This window comes from Galeopterus variegatus, unplaced genomic scaffold (assembly GCF_000696425.1).
Source record: "Galeopterus variegatus unplaced genomic scaffold, G_variegatus-3.0.2 Scaffold1849, whole genome shotgun sequence".
NCBI classification, from domain to species: domain Eukaryota; kingdom Metazoa; phylum Chordata; class Mammalia; order Dermoptera; family Cynocephalidae; genus Galeopterus; species Galeopterus variegatus.
In genome coordinates this window covers 13672-25238 of record NW_007727960.1, presented here as the reverse complement: position 1 = coordinate 25238, position 11567 = coordinate 13672, and the positions used below count along the sequence as shown (strand labels likewise).

General features: G+C 49.6%; 1 long non-coding RNA gene across 2 annotated transcripts; it reads left to right on the top strand.

Moving 5' to 3' along the window:
• The first annotated feature begins 11 nt into the window (after positions 1 to 11).
• LOC103595796 lies at positions 12 to 11561 on the top strand. 2 transcript variants are annotated; one of them, XR_550985.1, is made up of 5 exons: positions 12 to 90; positions 1936 to 2112; positions 4879 to 4956; positions 10475 to 10658; positions 11479 to 11561. It is a non-coding gene; the product is annotated as an uncharacterized LOC103595796 (long non-coding RNA). The 2 variants fall into 2 exon arrangements; XR_550986.1 differs by having other exon boundaries at positions 10459 to 10658.
• Positions 11562 to 11567: the final 6 nt, after the last annotated feature.

The window sequence follows — 11567 nt, the reverse complement described above, 5'->3', positions numbered from 1 at the left end:
TCACCCCCGCACCCACACGACCGGCAGGGTCCTCGCCTCCTCGCCCCGCGCCGCGCCACGCAACCAAACATCTGCCCTGCGGGGGCGCAGGTACGGGGGCGGTGGGGGGAGGAGAGAGGGAGCCGCCGTTTGAACTCCGGGTGCGGGAACAGGTGAATGGGAGGGGAGGGAGCAGCCGTCTCAACTCGGAATGAAGGGCCAGTTGAATTTCTTCGGGGGTCGGGGGGCGGCGTGGAGGGGTGGCACCTGCCCAAGGTGGGACAGGCAGCTGCCAGGGAGGGTTTCGGGCACACCCTGAGGTGTGTGCACTCATCCAAGAGTACGTACACACACACACACACACACACTCATTCGCACTCTCTCTTCTAGGCACATCACTGACCGCGCAGCGTTGCTCCCTGCCACCCCCCAACTCCTTGTCCCCACCCCTATGCGGGAGGGTGCGCAGACCCGGCTCGAGGCATGCCGCCTCTTTCTCTGGCCGCCTTCCCCCCTCCCTTTCTCGGGAGACAGAACCATGTAGCTTTTTCCTTTTTCTTCCTGGTCTGAACAAAGACCTGGTTGGAGCTGTAAACCTGAAACCATAAATCGGAGCCTGAGTGTCCCGCCCAGTCCCCAGGCCTGGGCTCTCTGCTCTCCTGGAAGCGAGGATACGAGGATATGGAGGAGGAGACTGGGTCTCGGCTGGGGGCCTGGGATGTCGAAGCCGGCCGGGAGACTGCCGGAGATGCTCCAGGGAATCATCCTGGTGCGCACTTTGCTACCTGACCAAAAACCTTCTTCTGTTTCAGCACAGCCATCCTTCATCCTTGTCGGGGTTCCAGGGATTGGCTTGGACAGATGAGGGGGGAGTCAGGTGAAAGTCAGGCAAGGCTAGGGTTTCCAAAAGTGGGAGCCTGAGGCTTTGGATTGGAGTTGCTATGGCGGAGAACACAGGACCTCTCCTGCTCACACCCCAGTTCCCACCAGGTGTGGTGAAACAGTTCCCTTGAATGGAGGCCTGGTTACTCCCCCCACCCGCACCTGTAATCCCAAGCAAATGCTTCCACCCCACTCTGGACTCCCCTTCACCACTACCACCACCTTCAAATGGAGAAGTCCTGTTGGACTCACCAGTGCCTCCCACACTTCCCTGGTCAAAGGACTACCAGGGAGGTTTCTCAAAGTCCTGCTGCCCAGACCCCTGCCTGGGGCAAGTGGGATCCCACAGGTCTGTGAGGGCAGGCCTGCAGGTTGGACCTTTTAGAAACTGCCTCAGAGATTCTTAATAATTCTGCAAATATGTATGACGCACTTAATTATGTGCTGGGCTCCGGGGACGTAGCGCACAGCCCTCTGGAACCATTGCGATAGGAAGATCCCTTCTGCTCAGAGCTCAATTGCCAGCTGTTTGATGGACGAAATGCTCAAGCCCTGCCTTGGGCAGATGAGCTGTTATGGGGCCTCTGAGGAGAGACCTGACCCAAGCCCACAAACTGTGACTCAGGTCATGGCTGATCCCAGAGGCCGGCCCAAGCAGGGAGGAGGAGGTTCCTAAGCCACTAAGGAGCTTGGTGTCACTCTTGTAACTTGTCCCAGTTCCCTTGGGCCCCTGCCAATTCATTCCTTCTCTCAAGCTTTCTGGAAACTTAAAATAAAATGGCAGTTCCCATGGCGTCTTCAGAGCACACACCCTCCTGCACCCTCCTGCACCCACCTGCATCCTCATTCTCGGGATGCTGTGTCAGTGCAGGCAAAGCTCCCAGGTCTGAATAGGGTTCATGTGGCCCCAAGAAAAAGCCCCATTTCGGTGGTAACCGAGCTGGTGGAACAGGACCTGATCCCAGCACCAGGCCTTACCTGCCCAGGTATATGGTCATAAATCATAACAATCCCCCAACCTGTGCTTTCTGAGCCACCCTCCACACCTGGAAACTGGCCCCTCTATTCCTTCAGGGGAGCACGCTCCCATCTGCTGCTCACGGAGCTCTGGCATCCAGTTGCACAGCCATGCCTTTGCACCTGCTGTTCCCTCTGCCTGGAAGGCCCTGTTCTGCATCTTCTCCCTGGTGAACTCACGCTGGTCCTTAGGCTTCTCTTTGAAGCTTTGGGCATCAGGCCTTCCTGCCCCAGGTATGTTGCCACGGGCCCCCTGCACTGGCCTCTGTGGGGATGCTTTTCACACTGTGGGGAGGTTATTTGTCTCTTCTTTGGTCTGTTCTGCAAGACTGAGTTCCCAGAGGGTATCTGGGCACTTAACATGGAGCTGCTGGGAGATGGGGGTAAAGGGGATGTAGGGGGAGGGCTGACACAAGCGGCACCCCCTCTGAACTGGCTTCTCAGGGGAGGAGAGTCATGGAAAGCGTCTTCGCCCACTCTCCTGCACTAGGAGCCTAGATGCTAATTAGCAAGGAGGAGCTGCTTTCCCATCTGCCCCATCAGCCTGGGGAGTTTCAGCATGACCACATTAGCCCTGGCTCAGGGCTGGGCCCAGCATCAGTGCTGAAGGAAGGAGACCAGGCCTAGGGTGGGCTTTGTGATGTCTGGGGGAGGGGGTGGCACTCCACCCTGCAGCTTCTTTCAGTTATGCTCACCCAGTAGGTCTCTCGTCCTCGGGCCACTCTGCCCTTCACCCCATGGGACTTTTGGCAAGACCTCCGGGCTTCAGTTTTCCTGTCTGCACAGCGACTTCCCTTTCAGCTCTGGTAGGGACCAAGACAGGAGTGGCCAGACGTTTTAGCTGCAGATCTCTTTATCCAAGTGCAGTTTTAGAACCCTGAAACATGGAGCATCCTTTCAACAAATGTTCCGGCCTCCTGCCACGTGCCTGGGATTGCAGGGCTGTGGATTCGCATCTTGAACAATAGATGTGGTCTTTGCCCTCACGAAGCTTACAGTCTGGTAGGGAAGACTGAACAAAGAGAAGAGGGTAGAGGACTCAGAGCTTCCCTGCCCCCAGTGGTGGTCAGCCCTCCAGTGGGGAGCCCACCAGGGGAAGATGTCCTGGGCCAAGGTGCCTCACTTACCCATGGGGAAAGGCCAGCTATTGTTTTATTTCCATCTTACACATGAGGAAACTGGCTCAAGGAGGGCAAAAACCCTGCATAGGGAGGTGAGAAGTGCCACTTCACATGCCGCGGGGTGGCTGCTCCATCAGAGCCTTCTCTATTTCCTTGCTGTGGCACTGGTAGCCACTAGCCATTTAAATTTAAAATTTAGAATTTCAGTCCTTAGTCACACTAACCACATTTCAAGTGCCTAGTAGCCACATGTGGCTAGCAGCTGCCATATCAGACAGCACAAATATAGAACATTTCCATCATCATAGAAAGTTCTATTAGTGCTGCTCTACAGCAGAGGTCAGCAAACCTCTGCCAAATCCAGCCTACTGACTGTTTTTATAATAAAGTCTTATTGTGCCACAGCCATGCTTATTGATTTGCATACTGCATATGGCTACTTTTTGCAGAAAGTTCTATTAGACAGCACTGGTCTAGAACAGAGGTCAGCAAACTACGGTCCATGGCCCAAATCTGGCCCACTGCCTGTTTTTATAAATAAAGTTTTATTGGAACACAAACCCATTTATTCATTTATGTATTGTCTATGACTGCTCTCCAAAATACAGAGCAGAGTTGAGTAATGGTGACAGAGACTGTCCGTCCCACAAGGTCGAAAACATTAAGTGTCTTGCCCTTTATAGAAAAAGTTTGCCAACCCTCTCTCTAGAGAAAGTCTCACAGCACAATCTGACAATCATTGATCTAAAACTAGTTCTCAAAGTGTGGTCCCTGGACCAGTAGCACCAGCATCACCGGGGAACATGTTAGAAGTGCAAGTTCTCAGGCCTCACCTACTGAATCAGAAATAACCCTCTCTCTAGAGAAAGTCTCACAGCACAATCTGACAATCATTGATCTAAAACTAGTTCTGAAAGTGTGGTCCCTGGACCAGTAGCACCAGCATCACCGGGGAACATGTTAGAAGTGCAAGTTCTCAGGCCTCACCTACTGAATCAGAAATGCTGGAGGTGGAGCCCAGGAAGGCGTGTTTCAACCAGCCTTCCAGGTGATTCTGATGCATGCTCAAATTGAAAAGCATTGTTCTAAAACACCTGTGGAAGAGATGCCAAAAACTGACCAGCCCAGAAAGGGTGCTAATGGGCTCCTGTGGGTAACAGAACAGTTTGGAAAGATGCCAGGAGAATGATAGCCCATCCGCTGCCTGGTCCTTCTGCAGCAAAGCCTTTAACAGCCCTTCCTTGGAGGCTGTGCCAGCCAGAGAGGACCTCACACCAGCCGCCTGTGTGGATGCCTGGGCCCCACTGCCTGCCCACCCCGCCCTCCCACGGAGTTGTCAGCACATTTGGTGCTGCGTCCCCGCATAAATTCATGGACCAGCTGTCTCTTTTAATCTGGTTGCAAGATGAAACCATTAATAGATGTCAGACACATTGGCAATGATCTCTTCATTAATAATTTCCTCCTTTCTGAGGAAAAAAATTAGTAACAAGCAACCATCAATAATTCAAAGATACAAGTTAACCTTTCTATTAGCAGAGTGGCTGTGCACACACCGCAGACGCTTTCAGAGCCAGTAGTTCTGGCTTGAGTAATGTTTCGATGGCAGGAATATTAATATGCATTAATGCTGTCTGTCAAGACCCGCAAATATAAATAACCCAAATGCAACTTAGAAATCATAAGTATTTTTCAAGTGTAACCTCATGAACCAACCATTTTGTTCTGTACAAGTATGTATTATCAAGTAATATTGCTCTAACTGTCCAAAAGCAGGACTTTATGAAGGGTTCCATTTTCCATTTGAGGCCCTTGAAGTTAGAAAGACTTCCCTTACTCTATACTGACACTACCACTCTGTAATTTCCTCCCTTCAAAGTTGAATCTTCTCTCTGGGGAAGAAAGAGCCTGGACGCACTCGCAGGTGACCTGTGTTTGGATGTCAGGTGTGCTCCGGGTAAGCATTCTCAATTCCTTCAAACCCTGCTGTTCCTCTTCGCATAGTATTTTCAGGCCCACAGCACCTGGCTCCACTTCTCAGTCATGCTCCACTTTGGTAATGTCCCTCTTCCGGAGAGGAACATTGTACCTGCTCACATTTCCCACACCTCCATTGACCACTCAAGTGACCATAAACTAGTCACTTTCCCTCTCCAGATCTGTTTTTCCGTCTGTGAAATTGGGGTGATTATTCCCACCTCACCCAGCTGAGTCAGAATTAAATGAGTTACTGGATGTGAACACACCTAGAACAGGACCTGGCCCACTCACGAGATCCCTTCCTTTCCTTTCTTCCTACTTCCAAGCCCTAGATTCATCATGCCACCCAGCCTTGTCATGGGCACCTGGACAACTTGGCATGGAGAACCAGCTCCTTCCTTGGGCCAAAACACCAGCATATGATCCAGACTATTGGCAAGTAGACCTCAGTGTCTGGGGTGCCCTGAATTTAAAGCTAGCACTACATCTCACCCAAGTGGAATCTGCCACTGTTTCTTGTCATTAAAAAAACTGAGTGACCATGGATGTTTGCACCTCTAACTTTCAGTGGGGATGTCAAGACAAAGCGACCCCATCCACAAGGAGCCACAGTCAGCCCACACTGAGAGGTCACTCCAGCACACCGGGGACAGGGTGATGATAGCGGCAGTGTTTCAGTGACAGACGTCAAACTTGATTGAGATATGGCCCCAGGTTTTACTTCTTGCTTCCACCAAAGTGGCTTCTCTGATGAAGCAGGAGAAAAGCCACTGTTCCCACAGCAGCCTAGTGCCCTGGAATTCGACACAGGCCATTTCAGATCATTGGGGCCTCCCCAAGACTCTTGGCCTTTCTCCTGGTCTCTGACTCTAAACTTGGATTCCAGAAGGTTCCAGATAGGGATCGACTCATCACTAGGAGGTGGAGTGAACCTGTTGCTCCTCCCCATCCCCCTGCAGTGACCTGAGCTCCAGCTTCAGCTCCTCACTGCCTGTGACTCATCCCGTCCAACTCCTCCCCACACACAGCAGCCAGAGTGGTTGTTCACAAAGACTGTATCACACGCCCCATCCCCCTGCAGTGACCTGAGCTCCAGCTTCAGCTCCTCACTGCCTGTGACTCATCCCTTCCAACTCCTCCCCACACACAGCAGCCAGAGTGGTTGTTCACAAAGACTGTATCACACGCCAGCCTAAAACCCTTCACTAATGCCCCATTGTCCTTGTGGTGTCCACAGTCCTTAATGTGGCCAACCAGATCCTCTACTGGCTGGGCCCAACTTCCCTTTCCAAGCCCATCCCCTCCCTAATTCACCTGAGACTCCCCCTACAGGGAAGTCTTCACCAGATAGAGAAGGAAAGAAGGGCATTCCAGGTGGCCAGAACAGCCAGGCAAATGCTCAGGGATCTGAAAGATTCTGCACATTTACATAGGCGAGGACATGCCAAAAAGGCTGAGACCCAGATGCAGTGGCTCTCTGTACTCTGAGTTCATTTCCTCCACACTCACTTCACTCCAAGCCATGCACGACAACTGGCCATTCTCTCCCTCTGGGCTTTTGTCTGTGTAGCTCTCTCTTTCTGGAATCCCAATTCAAAATGCTTATCCTTCCTGATCCTTCTCCTTACATCCAAATCCTTATCCTTCAAGGCTCAGCTCTGGGCAGTAACCATAGGCTGAGCTGTGGTGGGCTGGGCAAAGAGTTAGTTCCATTTCATTTGTGCCATCTGCAGACCTACCTCTCCGCAAGGGTGGCAGCACCTGAGGGTACCTGCACTGTGTCTTACACAGATCCTCTTGACCCCAAAGCCAAGCCCCAACATGGCAAACAGCAAGCACTCAATAAATGTTGGTACGGGCGCGACACTGAGGGTTGCGATCCGTTGCCGGTCACGAAAAAAGACAAAAAGGAAAAAAAAAAAAAAAGAATTTGTTTTCAAACAGGAGGGACAGTGCCCCATTTGTCAAAATCTGTGGGGAAGCCAGCTCCTTGGAAAGGAACCCGAGCAAGGCTGTGAGGGTATGGAATGAGATATATCAGGGTGACGGTTCCCAACTGTCCCTGATCCCAGGAACCACCAGAAGCGCTTGTTAATAACTCACTCACCCCATAGCAATGAGCCCAGAGCTTCAGGGAAGGGCCGGGAAATTTGAACTTTTTATCAGACTGTGCTCAGGGGAGTCTCATGAAAGGTCCTCACTGGGTAACTCTGTCCAGGCCAACACAGGTACAACAGGGGCTGTACTCTGACTGCCAGAAGCACTTGGCCCAGGCTCAGAGCAGTAAAGGGCTGTTTGTAGCAGACAGGAATGACGATAAAGGCCCCTGAGGCTTTATGAAAAGAGGAATTCAGTGGCTTATATAGCTGAGCTATTCGGGAACACCTTCCAGCAAAGCTGGATCCAGGCCCTCAAATGATGATATCAGGACTCCATCTCTCTCTCTCTCTCTCTGTATCTCTCTCCACATCTCAGCTGTGCTTCTCTCTGAGAGTAGTCAGAGAAATCAGACACTGACTGCTCTGTATATGGTTCTCACAGTTTAGCACCTTCAATAATAAAAAAAAAAAAAAGACCTGTAGCACCCTGCCAAGCTCTATCCAAAAGATATTAATTGACTGATTTGGTTCACATTCCATTTCCTGAACCAATCAATTTGACCAGGGAAGTTGGGGGACAGGGGGTCCTATACTTGCCCAGCCTAGGTCATCTGTCCACCTCTCCATATCGAGGACAGTTGCCATAACAGACAGCCCCATGAAGACTGAGTGGAGCGGGGAAGGGGTGTTTTCTCCAAATAATCTTGGGTAGTCTGGTAACATCTGTCTACCTCGCTTATGAATCAAAGTGTTCCTAAACCCCTTTAATAAGTGGTCTAGAGATCCACCCAGTTACCTGGGGTCTGCCCTCTACCCACCTACTCCCCCTTTCCATCTGCCACACATTTCAACCCCCCATACCTGTATAGACTGACTTTTACACAACTTCCCTTTCCTCTGAGTCAAAGCATGAGTGTTATCCTCAAAATGTTTTCAGCCAGCCAGCTGATCTACAGCTAATCCAGTGGAATAAATACTAGTTCCTTAAGTTCCAGAAATAGCACCTGTTTAAGAAGTATTTTATTAGACTACCTAGAAATACATTTCACCCAAAATGATAGCAGTGAACTTCAGCCCCCAGATCTCCTTCACCCCTCCACAGATCTGAGCTGGGGAGGACCCCAGACACCCTGAGATTGTCCATCAGCATGACAGGCCAGACTATACATGTTCATTCATGCCATCCTCATGTTAAATACAATGTTGATAAATCATTATTTCTACAAGCTAAAAAAAATGGTAATAATTGAAGGCAGAATGAGAGTATGTTTCTTGAAACGAACATGAAGGATTAAGGGTACAAACTCAGAATGTAAAACCACAAAAAATACCACCTGTGAACACAGACATAATCTGTCTTACCTGGAAGCCTGTCTCCAGAGTGGCAAACTTAGGGATTGGTTTGAGGACAGAGTGCGCCCTGTGCTCTGGGGAGGGCCCTGGAGGGCAGGGTGCACTGAGATGTTCCTTTACCCAGAAACACTATATATCACTGTTCGCCAATGAAGCTTAAAGATTGAAAGTCCTGGGGCTTTTTTACTCTGGTTTCGCTTCTGCCTCTGGAATGCTTGAAACTGAGTTTTCTGAGTGCCTACTGTGTGTCACGTACGCAGGTAAATGCCTATGATTCTCTTGTTATTCCCCATGTACAGGTGAGGAAACTGAGGCACAGTATATCTGGTGATTTGGGATCGATATTGGTTTTGGTTTTTGTTTACCTCTCAACAGCTCCTGGACCTTTTCAATTTGCTCTAATCATGTCTCCCAATCATGGGCCAAGAATATCAGAATCGGCAGGGAACTTCGAGCCTGCCCATCTCAAAACCCTTTTCATTTTACAGACGTTTCGACAGAGCTTTGCCAGTAAACAAAAATAAATAGGGTTTCCTTTACCCAGAAGCCAGCTCTCCTGTAATAAGTCTGGGCTAGGTTCTCCCCGGAGCAGGAGAGTGTACAGTTGTAGTTTGGGTTTTGTTTCTTCAAGGTTTTGCTCTCCAGAATCTCCCAGGCCTCACCTACCCCAGGAACAATCATGATGTGATAACAGAAACCATATGCCCCCCAGAAGTCCCCAGATTAACAAAAGTTGATGCTACTTCAGTGCCCAGTTAGGGCCAAAGCCCCTTCGTCAGCGGACTGGATCTCTATATGATTCTTGTTTCCTGTGAAAAGAATATTAAGAGCCCATGAATATTTTAAAATTAAACGTGGAATTTTGCAATTTCTTAATAATCAGGTTTCTGCACTCTGATAGGATTCAAAAAAATCAGCAATCGATAAATGTTAAGTGTTTCCTTACTGCTAATAACACCCCCTCCCCACTTTCCCCTTTTTTTCCTTTCTCTGACTCTTCTAACATGAATTTATTTTCTATTTGAAAGCCAATCTCACTGGTTATTAGATATTCTCCCTGCTGTCACTATCAGTAAATTATTAAACAGCTGACCAAGCTTTGTTTTAAAATGATTCTCTTATGAAGCTCAGTGATATATTTGCCGTGAATACCGAATGGTACCATGGTCTCTAAGGACACGTGAATGATTCCTATTTACTACCTTTAGCAAAATGTGTGTGCAATTAGCAGCAAGAACTTGACTTGAATCACAGTTACTGGAGAAGCCTGGAGCTCATTTCCATGGAACTCTCTCTACTCATTACAGTCCCGACTGGGGGAAGCATGTTACACTCCCGGGCCATGTCACAAAATAGCATACAGACTTGCCTTTTGTCGTTCCTCACCTCCTTTCTTGTCATGCCACCCCTGAGCCTCGACATACCTGTGGGAATTCCTTTCTTTTCTTTTTTTTTTCCTTTTTGTCTTTTTTCGTGTCCGGCAACGGGATCGCAACCCTTGGTGTTGCGCCCGCACCTCGCTCAGCCAGTGAGCGGGAACCGGTCTGTATGTGGGATCTGAACCCTCGGCAGTAGCGCCACCGCACTCCCAAGCGGCGCACTGTAGCAGTGCACCACCGGGCCGGCCCAGAATTCCTTTCTTGTTTAATGGAGCAGCTGGTTCTAAAGTGAATTTCTGTTTAAAGAAAATGAACTGGATTAGGATAAAATTACTTAATCTGTCTGTGTCTCTGCTTCCTCATCTGTAAAATGGAGGTCATAATTCCTACCTCACGGATTTCATAATGAAAACAAAATGCTGACTATAGTGCCTGGCATCTTGTGCTAAGGAGCTGGTAGGACTTCTTTTCCAATTGACTACTGCATTAGTCCAGACTCTCTAGGTTGTGACAGAGACTCATCTCAAATTCACTTAAGCCAAAGAGGAGACATTAGCTTACCTAATCAAACAGAGGTTGATTAGTCAAGGTATAACCTGGAAAACAGAAACTGCTTCTAGTATTTACAACAGAAATGATTTAATGCAGGTAATTGGCTATACAGGTGATGAGGAAGCTGAGAGCCCACCCAGCAAAGGAGAGAAAGGTAACACAGAGATACCTGAGAGCGGGAAGCTACTACCAGCCCGAAGATGGAGGGACCAAGGTGCTGGAAGCCCAGGGTTGTGTAAACGCATGGAAGCTGGAACCTTGACAGACATGTCCAGGGGAAGCTGAAGTCAAGACAGGTACTTCTTCACTGCTGGAGAAATCAACCCAAAGCAGAGAGAGAGAAGAAATGCCCTTGCATCCCTGCCCTTCAGCATCCAGTCAGTGCCTCCCACTGGCCAAACCAATGGAAGCCAGCTGCAACAGGAGGGAACCACAGGCATCAGGGATCAGCCCCTCTGAATACAGAGCAGAGCAAGGGAAGGCTTGGGTCTGGAGCAGACGGGCTCAGGATCAGCCCAGGTGCGAAGGGCAGTGGTATGGGCAGCCTTAGGAGGCCTCTGCCTCTGTCTCCCTCTCTCCCTTCACCAGCTTTGCTCTCCCAGCACTGCTTACCAAGTAGCACAGAGCATGGCGGAGAGCAGGTTCAGCCCAAACTCCCCTAACTCTGTTCACAGAACACAGGGCTTTCCTCCCCCAGCTGCAATTTGAATAATCCTGATTGGTCACGCACTTGTCCCTTGAACCAGTGACAGTGGTTGAGCCACGAAATACTGTGATTTGCCTAACTTGAGTCCTGTGTTCATTCCTATGGCCAGGGAGGCTGAGTTTGTCCTGAGAATCAGGGGGAAAGGTGCAGAAAAAACAACAGATACCCCCAAATCAGAAAGGGACTATTCTTCCAGTGGATGAAATTGGGAAATTAACAGAGTATGGTGGTCATTAGTCCTGCTCAGTGACTATTTCCAATTCTCCTTCCTGAGACATGGTAGGCATTAGGTGTGACCAGGTGACTTGCTTTGCCCAATAGAATGACAGCAAAAGTGATCCGTGTGGCTTCTAGGAGGAGGCTTTACAAGCAGTGAGTAACATGCTGTCTTCTCCTTTCTTTTACCACAGCAACTGGCAACGTTCCAGACAGCGGCTGTCCCACATGCCTGGGTCCCAGAATGAAGAAGGCATGGAGCACAGCTTCCTGCTGATCCAAA